Consider the following 25863-nt stretch of genomic DNA (forward strand, 5'->3'; position numbering starts at 1 on the left):
TACTTCACTGGTGTTAGGTGTTTCACACACACACACACACACACACACACACATATGCACATTGTGTGTGTATACAATATCTCTGGAAAATGCTAAAACGATTGATATCAGTCTTCTTACCCCATCTGGAAATGGACATGGTGTGGAAGACAGACCCCCTTTTTCTGTAATAATGTACTTCAGAATGTTTTTAAATTTATATAGAGTCCCTGCCTTACCATATTAAATTAAATAAATGCATTCATATTCTCTGTACTGTCCCTCAGAAAAATTTTCCTTAAACGTCCAATGAGATGCAGACTCCTGTGCCTGATCATTCTGTCACATCCCACGTTTTATCTTTTCTCATAGCGTTTTCTATTAGTCACAATTTCTTCTTCATTTGTTTCATTCGCTATTGTTGGAACCCCACTCTAGAATACAAGCTCCTCTTTTACATTATTGACTAGTGAATCCTAGCGTCTGTTATAGTGGTGGCACAGAGGGAACTATAAGGGACGACACTTCTGCGCCAAGGGGCAGGCTGAGGTGGGAAGCTCTGCTTAAGTTACGCTTGGTCCCTCAGCAAAGCCTGACTTTTGTGTGGAAAGTTGGCCCTTCTGGTTGCCCATAAAGTGTGGCTTTTGGATTATGTTTCTAGTAATAGAGATGGAGTCCAGGAACTTGGCCACACCCCCTTTAAACAGGTGTCTGGTGAGGCTAAGGGATTCTGATCACATCTGTCTCTCCCTCCCTACTCTCACAGAAGCAGGTCCACACACCATATCCACCTAGAAACTTCCCTGGCAGGCCTCCTGCCATGACATGAAACCAAAAAGCCTTTGTCCTGAAAATCTCTACCTTCTTCACGTGTGTACCACACAGCTCACCTTCCTGCCCCTACTTTTCCTGCTTCTTCAGCACAGAAAGTCCTTCCAAACATTCTCTGACAGAATCTTATTCTTCCTTTGAGATACAACCCAAAACACCCCTTCTGCCATGAACTCCTCCTAGGTCCCTCAGTCAAAATCAATTTCTTCCTCCTTACTTCTCCCCAAACAGTTTAACTAGTAACTTATTTTAGAACACTTGATCTACCCTGTATTAAAGCCAATTTGTTGTCCCCAGTAGACTGTGAATGTCTTGAGTGCAAAGGCACTACTGAATGGAAATGTCTTTCTTTTTTCCAAATACCTCAAATGGAACTTTACAAGTTCTTGGAACATGATTTGTTTATGGCAGGAAACAGAGGAAAGACCATCCAAATATTCACTAGAAATAATCTGTGCTGTGAAAAAGAATAAGTCCTTAGGAATTTTTAAATTCTGCTTTTGAATATTGGCTCTGTCATTTACAATCTCTAACCTTGGGCTGTTTCCTTAACCTTTCTGAGCTGCAGTTTCCTCACCTCTAACCTGGGCCAATTATGCCTACTTTATAGGAATGAGATAGAGACTAAATGATAGAAATTACCTAGGAAAGGACCTAATAAACAGGAAACACTCAGCAGAAACCATTTTTTTAGCATCCTTTATTAAATTAAAGAAGGGACGGACAAATTAGCACATGTGGAAAAAAATAGAAATATTTATGTTTATTGTTAAAATCGGTTTCTTTTTGACTCATATAGGGATTAAACTTTTGATCTCATCTTCCTCCACCCATGCCCAGTTTCTCTTTTACTAGGATGACTGACATATAGAGGGATCTAAGCAATTTGGAGGAGATTGGATGGATTCATCTGTCTTATAGAGTTACCATTCCCAAAACATGATTCCTCTGAGATTTCATTTTAAAACCTAATCTTCTAAAATCCCATCCAGACATACCTATGGTGTCGAGATTTCTCCAACTACTAAGGAAAACAAAAGCACAACTGTGACATCCTACTCTAAATTCTAATTCTTTTTCCCATTAGTGCCAGGAGAAAGAACAAGAAAAATGAATGAAAAAGCACTGTCCTAAAACCAGCCATAGCAGGTAAATTAAATACTACTGGCATCTCTGGGTGTTTGGACCTGGTGATTTGTTCCAGTGAACATGTTCTTATGTTCATATCTTACTGCCCGCTTTTCCACTCACCTGTGTAATCAGTCTCTGCTCCTTTGTCCCTCAACTGAGTCAGAGAGATTTAACTCCTTTGCAAAAGAGAATCACAAAAATGACCAAACACTTGCCCCATCCTGTTAATGATGAACCCAAGAGTTAGCATGGATTGGCACTAGCAGGAAGTGTTCAGCTTGCATTCTAGTAAATTAGAAGTGCTTGACCAATTGGAGATAAGTGGATAAAGTTGAACATGTGGTTCCAGAACTCTCCTTGCTTATGAAATTTGTGATAGTCGCCTGGCTGTCATGCTTACTGTGTATTCAAGATGCAGTTCTAGATTTACCTCTTTGAGGAATCTTTCCTTTGCATGGGAGGGGGACATGAACTTCCCCTGGGTTCCCACACCAAGGGCTGTTTTAAAATTTTCAGAGTCTCTAGCCATTCTTGTCCATTCAGAGGCAAATGGACCCACATTTCATACTAGCTACATTGTTTCATTTAAGGAGATTTTAAGGGATTTTAAAAATAAGTCTGAGTCTGTTTCAATCCGAATTATTGACTTTTTTTCTAATGGTTTAATATTTTATATAAATTTATGCATATTCATATATAAATAATAATATATAAATATATATTTAAATATATATATATTTAATGTTTCTGTGTTGTGTGTTGAATTGCAGTAGGCCAGCTGGCATAATGTCAGGTTTTATAAAATTTAACTCATCATTCATACATTTTTGATTTTGCAATTTCTGTTTGTACTTTGGAGCTGAAATTTTTCAGACCTGACATTTATCTGGAAGCCCATGAGCACCCCACAGGCTCAAGCACCTCACAGGCTCCAGTCCTTCCATTCCAGTATCTAATGGATGAAGTGATTCAGATCACATCACCTTCTATTTGTTTTGCTGGATGAAAGTATATTTTCACAGAGGTCTCTCCAGCAGACTGAGTCTCTGAAGACACAATGTGCTGCACTTGTATGTGCAGGGAATCTCCAGAGGACCTCAAGAAACTTTGTTGCAGAGCTCAGGTCCACCCTACAGACTTTCCCTTTACATTCTCTATCTGAAATCATTCCTTGTTTTCATCAGATGCAAAACTACTAAAACAAAACAACACAACACAAATCTTGCTATTTGCCATCTTCTTTTCTCCTTCAACAAAAACTTTATCAACCCAAATGCCACTTCACGGTAGACTGAAAATGTTCTTTTAAATAGGGCTGGAATGTGAAGGCTGGTGCAGAAATTCAAACACAGAATGTTATTTTCAGAGGCTGTAACTCAGCCATGAAATTTTGCTCCAGGCAGATTTCAACATGCTAGGTCTGAGTTGAAAGATGAAAGTTTCATGCAGTTATTTCTCTAAAAACCAGAAGCTTTTTTAATATTATTGTTTTGCTCATAAAAGCTGGGCACAAAGCACTCTCCTACAAGAGTCTCCATCAAAATTGGATCCAACAACATGTTCTAGAATGTTCTATCTAGTCTCCTTTCTCATGAGAAGAAAACTGACTGACTGCTGAAAAATTATTATGTGTTAGTCACTGCACTTGGTGCTTTCTGCACACATTATTTCATTTTTAACCTTAAAACCACCTTGAGATGTGTAGACAGTAGTGTTCCCATTTTACAGATAAGGAAGCTGGAGTACAGAAAGGTTAAAAAACTTGACCAGAATCAAATATCTAAGACCAATCAGAACCAAAATTTGAAATCAATTCTTACCACTTTACAGTTACACAAAGATGCCTCAAAAGCTTATTGAAGAGAACAGGAGATTAAAAGGAAATGTATTCTGTGTATTATATCTGCTGGTTGGGTCAGCTCTGGGGGAAGTTTCCTAAGAAAACTAGACTCAAACGTACATTAAAGATATAAGTAGGACCTTCACATTTTGGTGATCTCATTTTGGTTCACATCCATTTTATCGATTAGCTCTGTTGATTGTAATTACAATCCAGTGTCATAACTCCACTACCTCTTTCATTCTTACCCTCATCACCTTTCTCCTAGATTCTCGTGATAACCCTATGGCTGAACTCCTTGATTCTAGTACTTTCTCCTTCTCTTTCTTCAAGGCTATCTTAGATACCGGTTAGATTAGACTCTTTCATATATTCCCCAGACTCAAATATGGTAGACATCATAATCTGCTGCCCAGGAGCCTCTTCTTTGAAGGTCTCATTACCCCATCTTCTGGGAGAGCTGAGGGCAGACAGTCTGCAGATGTTGGCCTTCTCAGGGACTGTCTCAGCTGCACAGATTCACCTTGCCCAAGGTCATGCCTCTTCCCAGAAGGCTCACATCCAATGCAGAAAAATGTGAGATGATAATACAACCTAGCCATCTTGGCCCAGCTCAGGGCAACTCTGAGGATTCCAGAGCCCCTCAGGTGGTTGGATGACGTTGATGTTGGATCTGTGTGGCAGCTCCGGTTTTCTCTCAAACTGCAATTGAGTCTGAGAGAATTAATTCCTTTGCAAAAAAGAACCCCCAAAACAATTGGAAGGTGAACTAATGACCCAACACTTTTCTGCCTTCCACAGGTGTTCATCCAAAGAGCATTCTCCAATAAACATCCTGTGTGCTAAATTATATTTCAGAGTCAGCTTCCCAGGGAATCCAACCTGCAATCCTGCAATACCTCACCGAGGGAAAGAAAGAACAAAAGAAAGGAAGGAAGGCAAAGGAAGGTAGGAAGGAAGCCAAAGGAAGGAAGGAAGGGAGAGAGGGAGGGAAGAAGGGAATTAAGGAGGATTATTCATTCTAATTAACCATATCAGTCTCAGGTCTCTTTTTCCTGTATCTTCACCAGCCCCACTGCTAACATATTTACAGTGAAATTTGAATATTTGGCCAAACAGCTTTATTTGTTGTGATCCTTAATTTATTTGCTTATACATACAATTTATAGACTAAAAGAAGACATCATACTAAGGTGATATTCACAAGCATGATCTGCCTACCTGATTTTTACCACTCTGCTTACCAGTTACTTAACTAAACTACTGAGTCCTAGACACATAAACCTATGTGGGTCCTTTAAAACAGGCATTATAAAATTTACTTAATAATCCTCTAACCTGCATTATGGAATAAGAAGTATATAAATCCATTTCACTAAATAGGAAATGAGCAAAATTATTCACCCCAAACTCTCAAATACCTGCATTATGGTCAAGCATTTATTTCTGCTTACCACTTATAACTATTTAGCCAAGTGTGCAGAGAAAGAAGCTTACTTTTCCATTTTCATTGATCAAGTTTTGCTGATACTCGATCGGGTCCTCATACCACCACGTGACTTTTGCCCTGTCATACCCTTTCCTTGTTTTGAGGTGATATACCCAGTCCCTGCTTGTCCCACCACTTCCACTTTATCTTACGAATCTTCAACAACTAGGTTTGATAGTTTGCTACATACAATGCTCTACAAACATCTGCCCTTAATTTTTTTTTGGCCTGAGAATAGCTATTCTGTTCATTAGTGTGGCCTTTTAGCCCTCGGTATCTGTCTCTCTAATCTGAGCACTCCATGTCCCAACGCTCTGTGCTTTCCGCCACACCTTTGGGTTCCACACACATTCTACTTGATGTGATTCAGCGCTGTGGTCTGAGCTAATAGCAGCACCCCTGTTACATAGAAACAGGATGACATGGAACTTTCTGAGTTTCATAACTTGTATCCTCTGACTGTAGGAGTCTGGGAATTCTGATATTTAGGAACATCACACTCACCACCATGTAGGTTGCACTATTTGCTGGTCTCACTACCATACCAAGAGATCTGAAAGTTTATTTTAGTTCTTCCAATTTCTCAGTGTGAAACTTTGGCTCTTGAGGCATGAAACCCACCTGCTATTCATTCTCTCATGCTTTTCCACTTGATTTAAATGTGCTCTTACTGGAATCTTTAAGAGGATTAAATAAAAACCCACATTCTTTCCTAAGTCCTAAATAACTGGAGAAATTTCTTTTTAGAAATGAGATAAAAATGGGACCAAACTTTGACAATCATTAAACTGATATCAGAGAATTTGACTTATATACCCAAGTGTTTGGATAGAATTATTCCAGCCACAGATGCTCCAAGCCAAGGCAAATTTTCTCTGGAAGAACTGAGTCAAATGCTTGTTCCTCCAGATAGCTCATGAGAGAAAGGGAAGCTAATGTGTTTAGTTATTGCTATCCCCAGACAAGGAGGTCTAGAGTGATCAAGATACGAATATTCCTCTACATGAATTAAAAGAACCAAGAGTGGGTAATGTTAGTATCAAATAATTGTTCCTGGTTGCATTCTATGTGCCAGGCGTTGTTCTAAACATATTACCTATTTTAACCCATCTAATTATCATAACCACCTGATGAGATAGGTAATATTCCTAACCTTCATTTCAACAGTTGAGAAAGCTAAGGCATAGAAAGACTAGTTAGTTTGTCAGGGTCCCAGTGCCAGTGAGAGGTGAAGCCAGGATTCGAACCCAAGAAGTCAGACTCCTGAGCCAAGGCTTTTGAACACCTCCCATGCTATAAGAATGCACAAATGCTCTTCCCTAACATTTCCCTTCTCTAAGGCCCAGCTCTGTCAGTGGCTTAAGCCTCAGCAGGAACTCAAGCTTCCCCAAGAACCTTCCTGATAAAGGAGCTCCTTAGGGTTATCTTGCTTATTAGCCCAGCAGGGTTTCGGGTCCACAGGGTACTTACCTTTAAATCTACTCTCCCATAACCTGAACATTTAGACTTTAAGTGTGGACAGAAATCAAGGGATTGGAGGCAAAGCCACTGAGATACTGTACGATTTACTCTGAACTGTCATTAGGTAATTTCAAATAATGTAGAGAAAAATTAGCTGAAAGTGGCATCTGATTTGCATCCTGTGACATACTCAGCCTCTGATTATGTAACACCTCCCAGTATTATTATAAGTGCCTGTTCTTTGCTGTCCACAGTTCTGAGACCTGGGGAGAAAGCTAAAATCAAAACATGCAGACCTCTGGGCTCTCATGGGCCTCATTTCTAGTGGGGAAGCTGTGTGGTTCATTTTACAATCTACACTATACTACAGTTCTATACAAGCATGCTACTACAAACTGGAATATTAGGAAGCAAATAGCAAGGAGTTATGTGAGCAAAGGGAAAGGGAAAAGATGGAGTCTAGGAGTGGGGAGGGTGGGGAGATGTCAGGAAAGCTTTCTTCTGGGAAATGACATTTAGCCACAAACTGAAGACTGGGCTTCAAATTTATAGGTTTAAAATTGGTGAGGGGAGAGGGCACATTCCAGGACAAATGTGGGAAAGAGGGAAGAGAATGCACAAAGGCTTTGGAGTAGGAGGCATCATGGAACTGAATGGAACTGACAGGCAGCTCTTGCAGCTTATGCCAAGAGGAGGTGGAATGAAATAAGGCAAGAGGGATATGCAGCACACTGAGGGGAATTTTGGATTTATAGTAAGAGCAATGGTGAGCTTTGCTTTATGGGTCATGGATTCATGTATTCATTGATTCTTCCATTCAACAAACATTTTTGAAAAATCCACAAGGTCCCAGGAACTGCTCTGCATTCTGTAGGCATTGTAAAAATGATTGAGATGGCATACATCTCTTCTCTTCCTTCTCAATTTGTCAAGTAGAGGAAACAGATAGGGTAAAGGATAATTATATTTTACTCTGATGAGACTGGTTTGTCCCAAACACTATGAGAACACAAAATAGAATTTTAACTACACACACACATACACATTTAGGAAAACAATAAAGGTAGAATGGGGAGCCAACCAGGCTATTCCTGGCAGAGGGAGGTACATGTGACTCACAGAGCATGGTGGGTCAGGGAAACAATTATGTGTGAGCAAAGAAAAGGGCTAAGGATGATTTTTCAGGTAGGTTGTCACTGAAAGAAAAGAGCATGCCACCCTGAGATATAGACTTCATCTCGATCAGCCAAGAGACATTGGAAGGAGAAGATCTGGGCCAACAGAATGGTGACATGACCCATCAAGGGTCCTGCTGGAATCCTTGATTCTGGCAGAAACCATAGTTGCATGTTAACCTGGGAATGAGTGCATAGTGATTAGAGCCCAAGAAGGGCTGTGCAGGTGGCCCCACTGACCGCATCAGCCTTGAAGGACAGTATTTTTTAGCCTAACTGCATATTAAAATAATGTAGGGAGGTTTTAAAAACATACTGGTCCTGGACCACACCCTAGAAAAACTCACTCAGATTCTCTGCTGGTGGCACTGGGAGTCAGTGGTTTTTCAACACTCCCCAGCCAATTTTAGTGTGCTGCTTGAGTTAAGAGATGCCTTTCCAGTCTAACTGACTCATTTTCACAGACAAAGAATCTGAGGCTCAGAGGAAGAAGTTGTTCTTTCCTAGTGGTGGCAATTGCTGCCATTTTGAGTCATAACTTCAGATTGCCACTGTGTAACCATACTCAGGAATCAATAAGGGGTGGAAGAAAATTGCAGTATAGGGGAACAAGTTTTGGTAAGAGGCTGTACATTGTAAACACCCTTCCTCTAGTATTGATGGCATTAATCCTGTAATTTCTTTGTTCATGTACCTGATGTACCTGGATGATACATTGACACTGGAGATCATAAGACCCTCCAAAACAGAATAGTGCCTCATCCATCCCTGCATCCCTTATTCTGATTTGGTGTCTATTCAGCATCTCGGTGGTGTCCAGGAACCCACATTTGACAATACAGAGCTGGAGACAAAATGTCAAGGCTCGCATACTAGTTCTACCTCTTCTAATCTATACAACCTTGAGAAAATTATGTAAACTCTCTAGGCCTCAATGCTGTTATCTATAAAATGAAAATAAAAATAACACCTACCTCATAGTGTTGTGAGGATTAATTGTGTCAATACATCTAAAGTGCTTAGCCCAAAACTGTCCTTTACTAAGTCCTTAACAAATGTTAGCTAGAATTCATATTCATGTTATCCCCAGAACTCCTGTGTGATCTCCATCTCTACCTGGCTATTCTTCTCTGGGTCTGTGGCATTTCTCCAGTAGTTAGTTATTCAGAGCTTTTTTGATCTCATGAAGTGTGATTTCACTTGCACCATGTGGTTGAAAGCTCTATGGGGTTAGTGTCATTGGTGCCTCATCCATAGACCCTCAACCTTCTTTCAAGGTCACCTGAAAATAGCTCAGCACTCGCTGAAGGTTCTCATACCTCTCAACTTGAGAGCATTCCATGGTCACAGAGTTTGCCCAGAACTCCTGGAGCAGGCTGGTTGTGCCATAGTTAACCAGGAAAAGGTAGGGAAAGCAACCTTTCAACCAATGAGGGAAGGGATTTGATAGCTTAAAATTCTCTGCTCCCTCACACCTCCATGGGAATTGAGCTCCAGTTGTTCACCAGATCATGGTGGGCAACTATGGCTCATGGCTTAGATTCAAACCTGCTTTTATAAATAAAGTTTTATTGAAATACACAGACCTACAATTAGTTATATATCATCTATAACTGCCTTTGAGCTATACTGGCAAAGACCATAAGGCCACAAAGCCTAAAATATTCATCTGCCTTTTTACAGAAAAAGTTTGCTGATCTCTGTTTTAACTGAAGCATGCTTTCTTGGCATCCTTCCCTTCCCTGTCTCATTTCCCCACTCTTTTGCTGTCTTCCCTGACATCGTCTCCCAAATAAGTTATCTGCACCTACAGTCATCTTTCCTTGAAGGAACCCAAACTAAGATATTGTTAGATACTTTACTTATGTCATCACTCAGCACAATGCAAGGCACAGAAGAGGCTCTCCAATATTCACTGTAGAAATGAATGGACAGAAAGTAGAACAAGGCTGCTGGACCACATTAGAGGAGGTGACATCTCTAAGAGGGACCTCATGACCAGGCATAGGCAGAGCTTTGAAGCAAGCCAGGGCCCCCTTTGCTGCCCTGTTACCATTCCTGGATTCTGAAATCCCAATATCTCTACATCATGAATAAACTTGCACCCTGCAGTGCCCAAATCCTAAATCTGGGCCTTAGAACAGGTGCTTGGTTAAATTCTTTACTTAAACACATGAAGGTTGGCTATAAAAGGTACATCAAGAGGAGAGATAGCGTGTCAACAAGCACTTAACACTCACTATGTGCCTGGAACTGTTGTCTTGTTTGCTCCTCATATCAGCTCTCTATAATAGATAAAATAAATTTTAAGCAATTGCCCAATGATATATAATAAGACCAGGATTTGAAACTGAACTGTTTACCTTCCAGCCATATCTTTCCATCTTAATTGGTCACCGTTAAACGTTTGCCAAAGGCCTCTATATGCCACTCACTACACTGAGTACCTTCTCATTTCTTGCCAATGGGAATGCTCTATCTAATTTTGCTTTGATGGTGGTGAACCTCCCTCCAGACTTTGAGGAATGATATATCACTTCAAATTCAAGTATTGAGCAGTCTCCGTGTGATACCATTAGGCATTGCAGCAGCCATTCAGGACATACCTTGAAGATCTGCAATCAAGAGTGTAATTGACCTCAGACTCAAGCAGCTACACTTGAAATCCAACAAGTAATGCAGCCACAACCCTCAGAGGATGTACCCTCAGAATCACTGAGTGCAGCATGGACACTAAGGCAGACCCATTCTGTCTTAGTTTCCTAGAGCTGTCATAATAAAATATGTCAAAATAGGCGGCTTAAGACAATAGATATGTATTGCCTCACAGTTTCGGAGGCTAGAAATCTGAAATCAAGGATTTGGCAAGGCCATGCTCCATCTGAAACCTGTAGAGGAGAACCCCTTCCTTGTCTCTTATAGCTTTTGATAGCTTTCTAGTAATCCTTGGAGTTCCTTGGCTTGCAGCAGCAGTTTCAATGTCTGTCTCCATTGTCATAAATTCTTTCCTCATCTGTCTGAGCTGTGTCCAAATTTCCCTCTTCTTATAAGGACACTGTTTTAGTCTGCTAAAGCTGACAAAATGCAACAGCCAGAAATGGACTGGCTTTTAACAGTGGTGATTTATTAGCCTATGAGTATACAGCTCTGAGGCCATGAAAATGTCCAATTCAAAGCATCAACAGAAAGATGCCTTCTTCTTGAAAAAAGGCTGCTGGCAATCTAGGACTCCTCTCTCATATGGGAAGGTACATGGTGGCATCTGCTTGTCCTTCTTTCCCTGATTTTGTTGCTTTCAGATTCTGGCTGCTTCTTTCTCAGCTTCTCTGATTTCTCAGTTTTCTGTATGTTCTTCTCTCTCAGCTTATCTGGCTTTTTCTCTCTCACCTTTTCTGGGCTTTTTTCTGTGTCTTCTCACTGAATTTCATCCTCATATAAAAGACTCCAGCTAAGAGGATTAAAAACCACCCCAAATGAGGTGGGTCACCTCTCAACTTAAGATCTTATTCACCAAAAGATCCTACTTACAATGGGTCCACACCCACAGGAATGGAAAAGCTTTAAGAACATGATCTTTTCTGGGGTAGATACAGCCTCAAACCATCACAGACACCAACTAAATTGGATTAGAGTTCATACTACTCAAGTTTGTCCTTACCTTGACTAATCCTACCTTCAAAGAGCCTATTTTTAAATAAGGCCACATTCACAGGACCATGGGTGAGTATTGAACATATCTTCTTTGGGGGACATAATTCAACCCTTGGTATGGTCCATGGAAACATGGGACTCCTTTGTTGGCCAACTTTGCCTTGTGGACTTCCCAGAAATTTTATCAATTCTTCCTTAGAGTAACAGCAGCCTTCAGTTGCATTCCCCCAAGCCTCTCTCTGCCTTCCCCTCACTGATTTGGTCTGACTTGGTCCAACAGTCATTTCTCCTAATAAAATTTTTAATCCTATCCTCGCATCTGCTTCTTGGAGGACCTGAACCAGTACAGGAAATATCTCCCATTTAATTCTCCTATCTAACTATCTAGATATCTAGCTCTAGGTTTAAATGAAACTCTGAGAAATGAACTGGCCCTCACTTATATAGCCAATCAGGAAAGACCTGCTGATTAAGACCAGGTCCTCTGACTCTGAATTGGGAAACCTCTGCACCTACATGAAGAATCCTGACCCAAACTGGGGTCTGTTCTTTTCTCTGAGAAGATGGTGACCAAAAGCTGAGGCCGTCTTCAGGGTTCCTTAAGGAAATTTTGAATTGTAACCTTGGGTCTGCAAAAAACATGGAAAATAAGAAGACAAGATGATTCTACAGGATGCTACCTGAATACACAGGGCTTGGGGCAAGCTGCTTACACCCTGCTTGATGCCCAACATTTCTCTCTGATAGCTAGAGTCACAAAGAATTCAGAGACAAAATTAAATATGCTCAGAGGACCTGGACCATGTCTTGCTTCTCCTTCTATCACAAATGCCAGGCTCAATAAACATCTACAGCTTTAAACCAAACTGGATTTGTAAACCTGTGCTTTTAAACTTAAGAATTTCTATAGAGATAGATAGGAATATAGATATAAATAGAGATAGAGATGGATAGATATATGATTAAAGAAGAGGGAAGACGGGAAAACAGAATTAGGAAAACTGGATTGATACAAAGTGAGTATAAAGCAACTTATTAAAGGAGCTAAAATGCACAACTTGGCTAGAAGACAAAATATAAAGAGCATAAAAGTCTACATATATTTGAAAGGTGCAAACAAGTAAAGGGAGAGCTGTTTCATGTGGTTTTTAAATATGCTAAATATAGATGGGGTAATTAACTAGGAAAAATGGTCTGATTTAGGAAATATTCATATAAGCAGGGTCTAAGAACAATTCATTGATAAAGATAGTCTGAGATGGGGAATTAGGAGCACCTAGGATTCAGACTATATTCTCTATATGACCTGGACTGCACACATTCATTAATCCATCTAACTAATATTCATTGCTTACTTGCTGTATACCAGGAGAGCTACACATATGGCTGGCCCACCTGCCCTCGTAAAGCTCACCATCTTACATGGAAGGGAGGCATTAACTGGCAGCTGCAGCAAAAAGTGGTAAGTTTTATAGTGCAGGGGTACATGGCAAGGGGTCTGAATTGGTTTATAAGATAAGGAAGGCTTTCTGAGGAAGAGATGGTTAAGCAGAGACAACAGAAATGAAGAAACATTTTCCACTGAAGATAAAGTGGAGAGGGCTCCAAGGAGGCATGTAAGAAGGGCTGGAGCCACAAGAAAATTGGAAAAAGTTCAGAGTGCAAGGGTGAGACTGGTAGGGTGAAATGCTTGAGAGAGGAGTAGACAAGAGCCAGCTAGAACAGGTCTGGTATCCCAGGCATCTTAAGAACAACAGGGAGCTACTGAAAGGTGATAAGCCAGGCAGTAGTATGGTCAAATTTGTATTCTAGAAAGTTCCTTATTGCAGGAGTTTAAAGGAAAAAATGGAGTAAGTGAGAATGAATTTGGGAAGAACAGACTGGAAGTTGCTCAGTAGTTCATGAAAAAATAATGAGAAAAGCTTCAGTATGATGGTGAAACATCAGTTGAATGCTAAAAGATGAGTAGAAAAATGTGAAGAGAGATCCTAGCATATGTATATATAGCCTAGGCAAAGGCAGAGATGCATGAAGGGAATGGAGCATCCACAATTAACAAGAACTTCTGTTACGGGTTGAATTGTGCCCCCCCAAAAGATAAGTCCTAGTCCTAACCCCCAGCCTGTGAATGTGACCTTATTTGGAAATAGGTTTTTTTGAACACGTGGTAGTTAAGGGGTGGCCAAACTGGAGTAGGGTGGACACTAATCCAATCTGACTGGTATCATTTTAAGAAAAGGAGAAGGGGGGGGCATGGGGAGAAGCCCATGTGACAACAGAAGCGGAGATTGAAGCACTGCAGCTACAAGCCAAGGAATGTGGAAAATACCAGAAGCCAGAAGAGGCAAGGAAGAATTGTCCCCTACAGGTTTCAGAGAAAGCATGAACCTACTACCACCTTGATTTAAGACTCCTGGCTCCAGAACTTTGAGACAATATATCTCTGTTGCTTTAAAACATCTAGTTTGGGTATTTTGTTACATTAGCCCTAGGACCTGACAGCTTCCTTGTGACTAAAGTATGGGATGTATGAGCAAAAGTGATGAGGACCAGACATGAAGCAGAAGGCGTATAAATCCTGGGGCAGGGGCTTGGTCCTATAGGCCAGTGCAGCAGACCAGTTAAGTGCAGATGCTTGTGGTCAGAACAGTCCAGTTTCAAATCTTATCTCTACCATAGCTTCATTCTGCTGGTGGTCACTGAACTTAAGGTTGAATCTCAGTTTCCTCATCTGTGAAATGGGTAACAGTGTATTCAAGAAAAGGTTAAACACTCCATGAGTTGTCTTGATGATTCACTGGAGGTCTCTGAAAGGCCTAGGAGGGGGAACAAGCAAACAAGCAATGGGCCATATTCTGAGTATTCATAGGACATCTCTTGGAACACACTCTTGTTTCTTTATTCCAGAAAACCCCAGGTAGACTAACCTCCAGCCTGCCCAAGGGGGTTGAACCACCAAAGCACCAAAAGGCCTGTGTCATGTGGTTTTCCTTATAGAGTCCCTGATGCTCTGCCTAATGTCTTCTGTGAGTTAACATGCCTCAACGGTTCCTTCCTGGCCATGGCCTCCCTCTTCATCCCCAAGCATGGTCCTGAGCCTGCCAATAAATATTGTTGCCCACCTGGGCATGACACAAGGAGGGTGGTGATGAGCAGGTTTGCCCTGAAAGTGCCCTCTTCCAGGCCTTGCTGAAGTCAGGGCGTTCATTTGACCTTCCCATGTCCCAACCAGGCTGCGGCAGTCATGCCACAGATAGGTGATGCTATTTGTCCTCAGCCTCCAGCAGGTCTATGATGGGACCACAGATGACAACTGCCCACCTGCCCTCTGTGCTTGCCCCAATTCTCTACTCAGTGCCCTGTAGCCTATGGCTGATTCATGCTAGGTGAGTTACCTGGCTAAGAGGCAGGCCCGGGACTCAAGCCATGGCATTCAGAGCCCATTTCCACTCACCTGCTGGATGACTCCAGACAGGTGACCTTCTTTGTGTCCTCTTTCCTCAGCTGCAACACAAGAATGATAATGGTGTCTCTCTTGTGAAGTGCTTGGGAAGTTTATATGAATTAGTATTTATAAAGCATTTAATACATTTTACAATTATGATTATGATTATCATTATGATGGGTCTGGGAGCTATTAAGAGTTGATGAAGCCTTGTTCTCCTTCTCTGGAAGAAAGTGGGTGCCCTTGGCTTTGCTGTTTCATCAGTGTATGCATGCTGCAACACTCTGCCTTGTGACCTCCAACATCTGAAGCCAGTCTCTGGGAAAGACAAGTTTCTACAAGACAGTCAACCATGAAAAACTTTCCCAACCCTCTGGGAAAGTCTCTGATATTAGAGCAGAAAAAGTGAATACGGTCTTACTCCTAATCTTAGAAGCAAAAGAAATCCAGAGGGGTGGTAATTGGCCTGTGGACACACAGAAAAATGATGGCTGTGCTAGTTTGAAAGGATGTATGTACCCTAGAAAAGCCATGTTTTGATCCTAATTCCAATTTGTAGAGACAGCCGTTTCTTCTAATCCCTATTTAGTAGTGTATGTTTGAAACTTTAATTAGATCATCTAACTGGAGATGTGACTCAATCAAGAGTGGTTGTTAAACTGGATTAGGTAGAGATGTTTCTCCACCCATTCAGGTGGGTCTTGATTAGTTCACTGTACTCCTATAAAAGAGGAAACATTTTGGAGAATGTGGGAGATTCTGAGAGAGCAGAACAACTTAGCCACAAGAAGCAGAGAGTCCACCAGCCAGTGACCTTTGAAGATGAAGAAAGAAAATGCCTCCCAGAGAGCTTCATGAAGGAAGCCAGGGGAGAAAGTTAGCAGATGATGCTGTGTTAGCTACGTGCCCTTCCAGCCGAGAGAGAAACCCTGACTGTGTTTGCCATGTGCCTTTCCATTGACAGAAAAACACTGAACTTCATCAGCCTTCTTGAATCAAGGTATCTTTCCCTGGATGCCTTAGATTGGACATTTCTATAGATTTTCTTTAATTGGGACATTTCAATGGCCTAAAAGCTATTAACCTGCAACTTATTAAACTCCCCTTTTTAAAAGCTGTTCTGGTAAATTACACTCCGGCAGCTAGCAAACTAGAACAATGTCAGAGTCAACAGGGTCTAGAATCCAGGAATCTTGACAATTAGCCAGTGCTAATCAGAGGGCCTACTATGTGCCAGGTCTGGATGGGGGCTTTGCATTCACCATCACACATCCTTACAATGACCTGAGGTAGTGGATATTAACCCTATATTATAGGTGAAGAAATAATAACAAAACATAAACCCATACTGGAGTGTCCTATGGTCAAAGCTTTCCTGTATATGCACATGTGCTTGGATGTGTATCTCATTTAACCCTCATAACAACACTAGAAGGAAGTTTAATCTTGTTCCCATTTTACACATGAGGAAACAGAGGTAGGGAACATTAAGTAACTTGCACAGGTCATAGCACTGGTAAGTGACAGAGTGGAAATTTGATTCCAGGAAGTCAGTGCCTAGAGTCTCTGCTCTTAAGTGAAGGTGGAAGAAGTTCTGTTAACTCACCCAGCTCTTGGGTAGAGCCAGCACTCAAACCCAAGCCCAAATAGTTCTGAAAGTCGTGGTCTTCCAGCACCCAACACTCATCCCTGACACCTCCTGGGAACATGGCTATGTCCGAGCCCTGTGGGAGGCAAGCAGCTGACTCACCTGACATTTCTAGGAGATGCCCCAAGCTGTTGAGCTGAGCAGAGTAGCACTGGCAAATCCTGCCAGGCTTGGGGGTAGGTGGATGGCAGCCTGCCCAGTCCAGTTGGAACTGCACCGGGGATTAAGAGAAGAGAGAGAGCATTTTTCCTGTCTGGCCTCTAGCCAGGATACCAAGATCAGCCAGATGAGTTACGGAATCCCTGCACGTTCCAATACCAATATCTAAAGCCCAGTTCCCACTCCAAACCCAGAGTTACTCCCAGCAAATGTCATCCTTGTTTGAGAATGCTTGCTGGACAGGTCACCTCAATTTCTGAGCTGGCACTTAGCGTGGTAGAGGGGAGGGGTCTTCTTCCTCTCCTGGCCCTTTCATCTTTCTGTTTTTCATCACACTCTGTGAAACGCATGGCTGCTCCCAGCCCAGCCCATAGACCCAACGCCCTGTGCTCTGCACAATGGACAAGAAACAATGATTCTCCTATCAGCAGAGTCCAGAGTGAAGGCTGGCACAGCAGCAAAACCTCTGCAATGAACCCATGGGGAGCCAGCTGGGTCTTTTTTCACAAATGGAAAAGCACAGCATTTCTTTATAGAGCAAAGCCCCTCCCCGTCTGCAGGCACCCTCTGTCCTGAGACAAGCTTTCTTCTTCCCTGGCACAGGTCCCTACACCATTGCATTTCGGTGCCCTCACACCCTGGGTCCCTGGGCCTGGAATCAGGATTTCATTTCAATTCAACACACACATACTATACACCTACAGGCATGCTTGGAGCGCTGGAAAAAAGAACCTCAATGGATACCTCTACATTCCTGCCCTCAAGGAACCTGTGATCTGAGCAAGGAGTCTAAGGCAGGGAAGAGCTGGCCAGGAAAACAAAGACAGTACAAAATGGGTAGGGCAGCACAATGAATGTGATTATTAGCACTGAAATATATATCTGAATGTGGTTAAGAGGGGAAAAGTTAGGTTGCTTATACTGCAACAGAATAAAAATTAAAAACAAAAACTTCATGGAGGGTTCATTTCCCAGACCCTGCCCTTCCCCCTCAAAAAATTCGAAAACTCCACTACAGAAGCAGTGAACCCTAGATTAAGTTACCATATAATTAATAGCACAATTATAAAAATGTACTCTCTTCAATTGTAACAGATGCACATCAATGCAAGGTATTAATAATAGGGTGGTATTTGGGAATCCTGTATTTTATGCATGATTGTTTTGTAAACCCACAACTTCTCTAATATAATTAGTTAATTAAAATGAGTGAGAAAAGGAAAAAACAAACAGCCTAAGGTTTGTTGAAATAGATAAATTACAATGCATACTATATTTTATTGCATGGGTCTACAAACCAAGGGGGTTGGTGAGTAAAGGAGTTGCAAATCTGAATGTTTTTTTATAGATAAAGTTTTATTGGAAGATAGCCACACCCATTAGTTTACAGATTGTCTAAGGCTGTTTTCAGTCTACAAGCAGGCCCATATGGCCTGTATGCCCAAGTATTGTTGTCTGGCTCTTTTCAGGAAAATGCTGCAGACCCCGGGCCACTTTATGTATCAACCCTGTAAGGTACTTTACCTACTTAAACCCATTTAGTCATCACAACCACTCTTATGGAGTAGTTTTTTTTAATCCCCTCTTTACAAGGCAGCTTAGTGAAGTTAAGTAAGTGTTTAAGTTACATAGCAAGTAAAGAGAAGTATCTAGACTTCACCCAAAAATTCTGCTCTTTTCTTCACACTTGGATATTGACACTTGTGCTAAACCTCTAAGCTAGTAGATTTTGATTAATGGTGAAGAGTTGGGGAAGACATGCTAGAAAGAGAAGGAATGGCTTGTATGAAGGTATAGCAGCCTGTGGTAGTTTTAAGCTGTTTATGTACCCCCCAAAAAAGGCCCTGTTCTTTTAATTCATTCCTGTGGGTACAGACCTACTGTAAGTGGGACTGTTTGATTAGGTTATTTCAATTGAGATGTGACCCACCTCATTCTAGGTGGGTCTTAATGCATTTACTGGAGTCCTTTATAAAAAGATAAAGAACACACAGAAAACACAAAAAGCTCAGTGAGGAAGCCACTGGAACCAGAAGAGGAAAGCAATGAAATCCAGGAGCAAAGGACTAGCAGACATCAGCTGAGATGTCCCAGATGCGAGTCCATGTGACAGAGGTGTCCCAGATACTAGCAGCCTGTCTTCAGAGTCCACATGTCATACTACTGGACATTTTCACAAACTAAGAACTATAAACTGTAAGTTAATAAATCACCATTGTTAAAAGCCAACCCATTTCTGGTATTTTGCATCCCAGCAGCTTTAGCAAACTAAAGCATGGTGAACCACCATATGGCCAAACCATAGAAACCTAACTAATAGGAGAAGGGGCATTGAAAGGAAAATTCTGACTGGTGAGAAAGAATGTTAGAATTTCAGAGCTGAAAAGAGCCTACAATTTCAGGCTAATCAAATGCTGCTGTTACAGAGGAGGAGACTGGAAACCAGAGAAGCAAAGTAATATGCCCAAGTTCTTTCAGTGAGAGAGGTCAATCTGCAAGCAAAACGCCTTCGTCCTGAGCACACTTGCAGGGTCTGAGCTCTTTGGGCTTTGTCAAGCTGGCCTCTCTATCAGATGCCCTGTGTTTACTCTGGGGTGACCCCTGCTCTGGCAGCAGTGGAGGCATGAGCTTTTTCATGCTGTTTAGAGTCCTAATCAAACCAGTTCCAGGCTTGATGTTTGTTCTATCTGCACACCCTCATGTGACTTCATAGTTTTTGTTTAACCAGGTGTAGAGGAAAGGACATAGGACTGGGAATCAGCCAACCTGACATCCTGTTTGTTATTGGCTAGAGGGTGACCTTGGATAAGTCACTTAATTGCTCTGGCCCTAATTTCCAACTGGATAAAATGTGGGGGCTGGGTTATAGACATCACTTAACTTCCTATTAGCTCAAATTTTCCAAACTGGACAAAATCTAATAGTCCAGAAACCATTAAGGAACCCAAAGACAGCACACCACTTGTTGGGTCATCCTTCTGTTTTAGTCACATTTTATTTCCTCAAATCAAGAATCTGGAAGGTATTGTTTGGGTTTCTGAGATATGAAATATCTATAACTAAATTCAGATATTCATTCCACAAATAATATTGATTGATTCCCACAGATAAAGAATTGTGAGATACGTTGTCTGCCATGCCGGAGACCTGGGTTCGATTCCCAGTGTCTGCCCATGTAAAAAAAAGAATTGTGAGGTACAAAATGTCTAGAACTAGACTTCAACCATTTGTTCTACAAGTAGCATTAATTGAGCCTAATTTTTTTGACAGGATGTGGGCTGAGTGGTCGGATACAGCTGTAAATACAACAGAGTAGTAACCATGACAAAGAGGCAATTGAGAGGGGCTTTACCAAATGGCTCCAGAGCCAAACAGCCTGGGTTCAGAGCTGTCTGCACCACTGATTATCTGAGTAGTCTTAAACAAGCTATGTTACTTCCCTGGAACAGAGACAAAAAGAGTATCTGCTTCATGGTTGTTGTGAAGGATCACTTGAGTTAGTTCTTGAAAAATTCTTAGAACTGCACCTGCACAGATGAAGCATTTGGTACACCTCAGCCATTATGAAATGATGAAGATTTACTGACTGATGAAGAAAAAGAAAGAAAAGTCACCTACATGATCCAGTAAGCAGTGAAAGCTTCCAAACAGAGGTGACATCAAAATTGAGACCCAAAGGATGAGCAAAAGTTAGAGGGATGAAGCGAAGGGTGGAAATGTCTCCCGAGCAATGGGACTTGGTTGTACAAAAGCCCAGAGACAAAAGAGAATGTTAGTTTGGGGGGAACCACAAAGATTGGTGACAGGCAAGGCTTGGGCTGTAAGCTAATGTTTGATCATAAAAAGCTTTGTAGCCAATCATCTCTGACTCTGGAACTAGAGATGTTTAACCTATCACACAATTTGAATTACACTCTTGTCTTAGGGGCAAAGCCAGGATGGTGGTTGCTAGAAGTGGCCAAGGACAAAAGACCCCCAAGGATGAGTGCTGGCTCTGTCCAGTGAGGCTCACCCAGACAAGCCAAGGTCCACTGCAAAATCAAAAGGGCTGGTAAGAAGCTAGAACACAAAACAAAGCCAAGAGCACTGGAGAGCAGCCAAACATTTATTGGAAGAGACCAGGGAGAGAGATCAGAATGGAAGAGAATCAGTAGGGTCTAAGTCAAATGCCCAAAGAGGGTTTGAATGACAGCAATCTGTTTGTAGGACCCCAATCACATGGCATGCACTGAGTCAGCCTGGTTCAAAAGCCAATAGTCATGAGGATACCAGGCTCCCTGATGCATTAATAGTCTAGGAATGATTAGTAATCTGGGTGGAGATAGCAGAGGGAAGATTTTTATATAGACTTATTACTGTGCCCAAACACTGCCTTCCCTCCCCAGGAGGTTAGGGGAAGGGGTGTTCCATGGGCCACTTCCACCATCATAACCTCAGCGAGTCTAAGAGGAGGGTGTTAGGAGAGAGACAACACTTGGCAGCTGCTCCCCTGAAGACAGGAAATCTGTAACCAGCTCAGCTCCATGGAAATGAGGATAATCAAAGAACTATCTCAAGATATCTTTAAATGACAATTACATTAATTAATATAAGTAAAGCACTTGAAATGGTGCTTGAAATATAGTAAGTGCTCTATATTATTAGTAATTTGATTTCACTTTACTTATTCATTTAAGAAACTTTTGTTGAAGCCTGTGTTCCAGGCTCTTTCTTGGGAGCTTGAAATTAAAAAGATGAATAAGGCATGATCCCTGCACTCAAAGAGCTTATAATCTAATGAGTAAACAAGGCAAAGAAATGGAACACAGAGCAGGGTCACAGGTGCCGGAGCACAGAAAAGCTGAGGGTGCCTTGGGAGTCCCCATGAGATGAAGGAATGAAATAAAGGTCGGGGATGGAAATACGTACAGTAAATTGCAGAATGATGTGTCCTGAGCTCTCATATTTCTAAGGATGGACCAGAGAGTAAGGAGAGACAACTAACAACAAAGGCAATATAAAGCAGTGAAAATAAAGCAGTGACTATTCTATGAACAGGTACAGGCCTGCCATTTTGCCAACCAATCTGATGTCCATAAGAGAAGATATTCTTCTCCTCCATTATGAAAGAGAAAAAGATGTCGATGCAACGCACTTTTGTGGCTTGGAACAAATATGCTTTTTAGAGAGTTACTAGCAAGTTTTAACCAAGTCTCCTTTGCTTCCTGATATTCAGGCTTCTGGGTTTTTATTGTTCCTCATTGATTTATAAATGTGATAAAAATAAATGTGAGATGTGATAGATTTGTCCTATGTTAAAAAGAAGGCATCAGCGAATTTCAAATACATTCAGGGCTTTTATTTCTACTTGAAGTTTCAAGTTTTGAGAATTAAATATATTAAGAGTTAGGACAACTATAATTCTTAGTATCTCCAACATTGGAACACTTAAAGCAAGAAAAAAGATCCTTGCCTACAAAGTAAAAAATGGAGAACTGAAGCAGTTACTGGAATAATTGAAGGTTCCCTAATATCAATTTTTCTTCAATTTTCTGCTTGTTTCTGGTAACTGCAATGATTTGGTCTGTACCATTCACCTCACAGCTTTAGGATTCCACTTTCCATTAGCTCCCAGGAAGATATTTCGGTGCAAATGTGTTCATGTCTCTTCCGACAAGAAGACACCAAAACAGTGTTGGGTCAGACTACTTTTTGTAAAACCTAATTTTAAAACTATACCTGCTTTTGGTAAGAAAATTGAAAAGTACAGAAAAACATAAAGAAGACCAAGAGTAATCCAGAATTCCACTTCCTTAAAGGAACCACTTAAAGGAACTTCCTTAAAATTTACCCTTGGGGGATTTCCTTTCTGACATTTTGTTTGAATATATATTTGGTTATTTGTCTATTTATTTGCATTAAATGGTTAAGACTATGCTGTATATATACATTTCTATTCAGCCTTTAAATTTACTGTTTTGCTGGAAGCATTTTGGAAGAGTATCATCCATTGACCCTGCAGAACTGTGTCTGATGACTCCCTCACATTTTCTCAGAAGGTCAATTCATGCTATTTTCTGAATTTTGCACTGAGGAATGGGAACTGAATAAGACAGAAATTGAAAAGGTAGAGAAAATCATGCTTTATGTGTTCCTCAGGAGGCCTGGGCTTTGGAATAGGAGGACTTAAATATGCTGATTTTTGCTGATTCTTCTCCAGCCATGGGGCAGGCTAGGCTGGAAAAGCCACTGAGCCCAGGAGGCAAAAGTCACAAGAACAGGCACAATGATTTCCAAACAAAACAGAACACTCAGGTCTAGAGTTCCTGGGAGCCAGCGGATGGAAGATCCTCTGAAACCTCCTGGGAACTGTTCTGCTGCTTTGCCTGACAAGTGAGGCTGGTTTTTCTTCCAGAGCTACAGTATGGAAATGTCAGCAACCACTCCCACTGCAGTTGTTAGGAAAAGGGCCACATTTCTAAACCCTATGAACTGGCTAGGACAGGAGTTAGCAAAGCTTTTCTGCAAAACCAGGGACTAACTATTTTAGGTTTTGTAGGCCTGAAATATTTGGTCTCTGCCAAATATTCTTCTTTGCTTTTGGTTTCTTTTCCTTCTTCTTTGGTTTTTTTATCCATTATGTCTAGCATTTCATATTTTTTTATTAGAGAAGTTGTAGGTTTACAGAAAAAAACTTGCATAAAATACAGCGTTCCTATATACCATCCTGTTACAACACTTTGCACTAGTGTGGTACATTTGATTCAATTCATGAAAGAACACTTTTATAATTGTACTATTCACTTTAGTCCATTGTTTTCAATAAGGATCACTGTGTTGTTCAGTCCTATGTTATTGGGTTTTTTTTGTAATTCTAGTAACCGACGTACAACCTAAAATCAAATATGTAATTCAGTGCTGTTAATTATGTTCACAATGTTATGCTATCATCACCATCATCCATTACCAAAACTTTTCCAACAATCCAAATTGAATCTCAGTAAAATTTAAGCATTAATTCTTCATTCCATAACCCCACCTTGATCCCTGGTACCTTATATTCTAGTTTCTGACTCTGAATTTGCTTATTCTTTCATATGAATGAGATCATACAATATTTGTCCTTTTTTGTCTGGCTTATTTCACTCAACATGATGTGTTCAAGTTCATCCATATAGTTGAATATATCAGAATTTTATGCAATTTATACAATTTCACTGATGTTAAATATTCTGTAATCAGGCTTCCAGTTCATATAGGAGAAAAAAAGAGTGCCCAAGAGTTCTGAGAAGTTCATCAAAGTGCTGTTTTAGCTTCTGGAAATCACAACTAATTTAAAGTTTAAGAAAATGTCTTTTCCAGAATTAGAATGGCCTAACTGATGCATTCAACAAGTGATTTGTAAAGCTGCATAACTATAGGATAAGAATTCTGGAAAGAAGCATTCTTTCAAATGCTATTATTTTCTTATTGTCATCTTCACCAAAAACACAAACAATGATCATGGGTAATTCCTTTGAATTGGAGAACTTGGGAATTTTACCCAAGATGAGGTGGTAGTAGCTAATGAGGTTATGCCTTCTTCCTTTATTTTATTTGCTTACATCATAAAACTTCACCAACTCTAACCCTAATTCATGTTAAGGTAAAAATAGCCCAGGGGCTCTGTACTTGGACCCACTGAAGTTATAAATGAGTAAAATAAGGTATAAATTCTCTGTGACATGCCACTGCCTACTTTGATGTGGGTCGTTTCAGACTCAGCAACGCTGACATAATTGATCTGTGAAATAGAACACAGAACCCAGTGAATTGATGCAGCTTCACTTGTTTTGCTTAAGTGCCTGCTATGTGTGCAGGGCTACAGTGGCTATAAGAGACATACATGATATGATCAAGAAACCTGAATATTAGTTGGAGTCACCCTCATAGACACACAAAGAAATGAGAGATGATATAAAATGCCATTTCCCAAGTATATTCTAAATAATGTTAACAATTGCCATGCAAAATAGGTAATTTCTATATCAAATACATCTGGAAGATAATGTGTGGACCCTAGTTAAATGAGATTTTTATTACAAGATTTCTCAGGGCACTTAATTTCTGAAACATAATAGACCTTAGTACCTGTTCTATGCAGAGCATCATTTGGCTCCAGGATACAGAGAACACATCTCTCTCTTATAGGAGAAGCCCTAAGCTCTTAAATGATATTTCTGAAGTCTGACTGAAAGGGTAGCAACATATGCAAAAGAAATGCCTCTTCCTTAATAACATTTAATAGTTTATTAAGTGCTTGTCATGTTTCAGGCATTGTGCTAAGTTATTTACATATTGCTTTCATTTAATTTCCACAATATAGTAATGGGTACTATTACTATATCTGTTTTACAGGTGAGGAAAGAGAGGAAATCGGAGGTGAAGGAAAGTTGTGCTCCCCCAAGAAGACCTCACCAATTACTCTGCCTTCATTACACTGTCCTCAGGGAGCACTACCTCCGTTTTAATGCTGTTGCCCAAGGAAGGACAGAGGGCCCTTTCTCCTCAGAACACACATGAGAAGGACTCAAATGTTTCTCCTAAAAGACTTCACCAAAGAAGAGTTAACACCAATGAAATACACATGGAGGACCCCCAGATTCTAAATATTCTGCCTTGTAAAATGACTAAGAGTGTGGTTTAGGGGTCAGAATCATCAGATGCAAATCCCAGCACTTCATTTATCAGCTGTGGGACCTTGGAAAACTATTTGATACCTCTGAGCCTTAATTTTCTTATCTGCAAAATAAAGATAAGAGAACCACCCAATGACCTTTAAGGTTGCCATGAAAGCTGGTGAGTGCATTCATGCCCTGGCACGGTTCATCTCAACTGCATTAGCCATTGTTACTGCTATCACCATTTGCTCTCAACTGACAAGGTCGCCTTTGACTCCCTTTACTTGAGAGTGACCTCATCGGCAGATCAAGGACAGATGAGAAGAGCAAATAAAAAGTCTATGTAAGCTGCCCACTTCTTTCTTAGTTCCTGAGTGAGGGTTCACCCAGCCCAGGAGGTTGTCAGTGGGATCAC

General features: G+C 40.9%; 1 protein-coding gene across 1 annotated transcript in view; it reads right to left on the reverse strand.

Moving 5' to 3' along the window:
• Window positions 1–12082: 12082 nt before the first annotated feature.
• LOC143663043 (uncharacterized) overlaps window positions 12083–25863 on the reverse strand; it is a 188778-nt gene continuing 174997 nt past the window's right edge. Inside the window, exons 6-7 of the transcript XR_013165750.1 lie at window positions 15012–15061; window positions 12083–12186 (exon numbers count right to left, since the gene is read on the reverse strand). The gene's annotated coding sequence lies outside the window, so the exon portion shown is untranslated. The remainder of the gene's footprint in view (window positions 12187–15011; window positions 15062–25863) is intronic.

Source organism: Tamandua tetradactyla, chromosome 19 (genome assembly GCF_023851605.1).
Source record: "Tamandua tetradactyla isolate mTamTet1 chromosome 19, mTamTet1.pri, whole genome shotgun sequence".
NCBI lineage: Eukaryota > Metazoa > Chordata > Mammalia > Pilosa > Myrmecophagidae > Tamandua > Tamandua tetradactyla.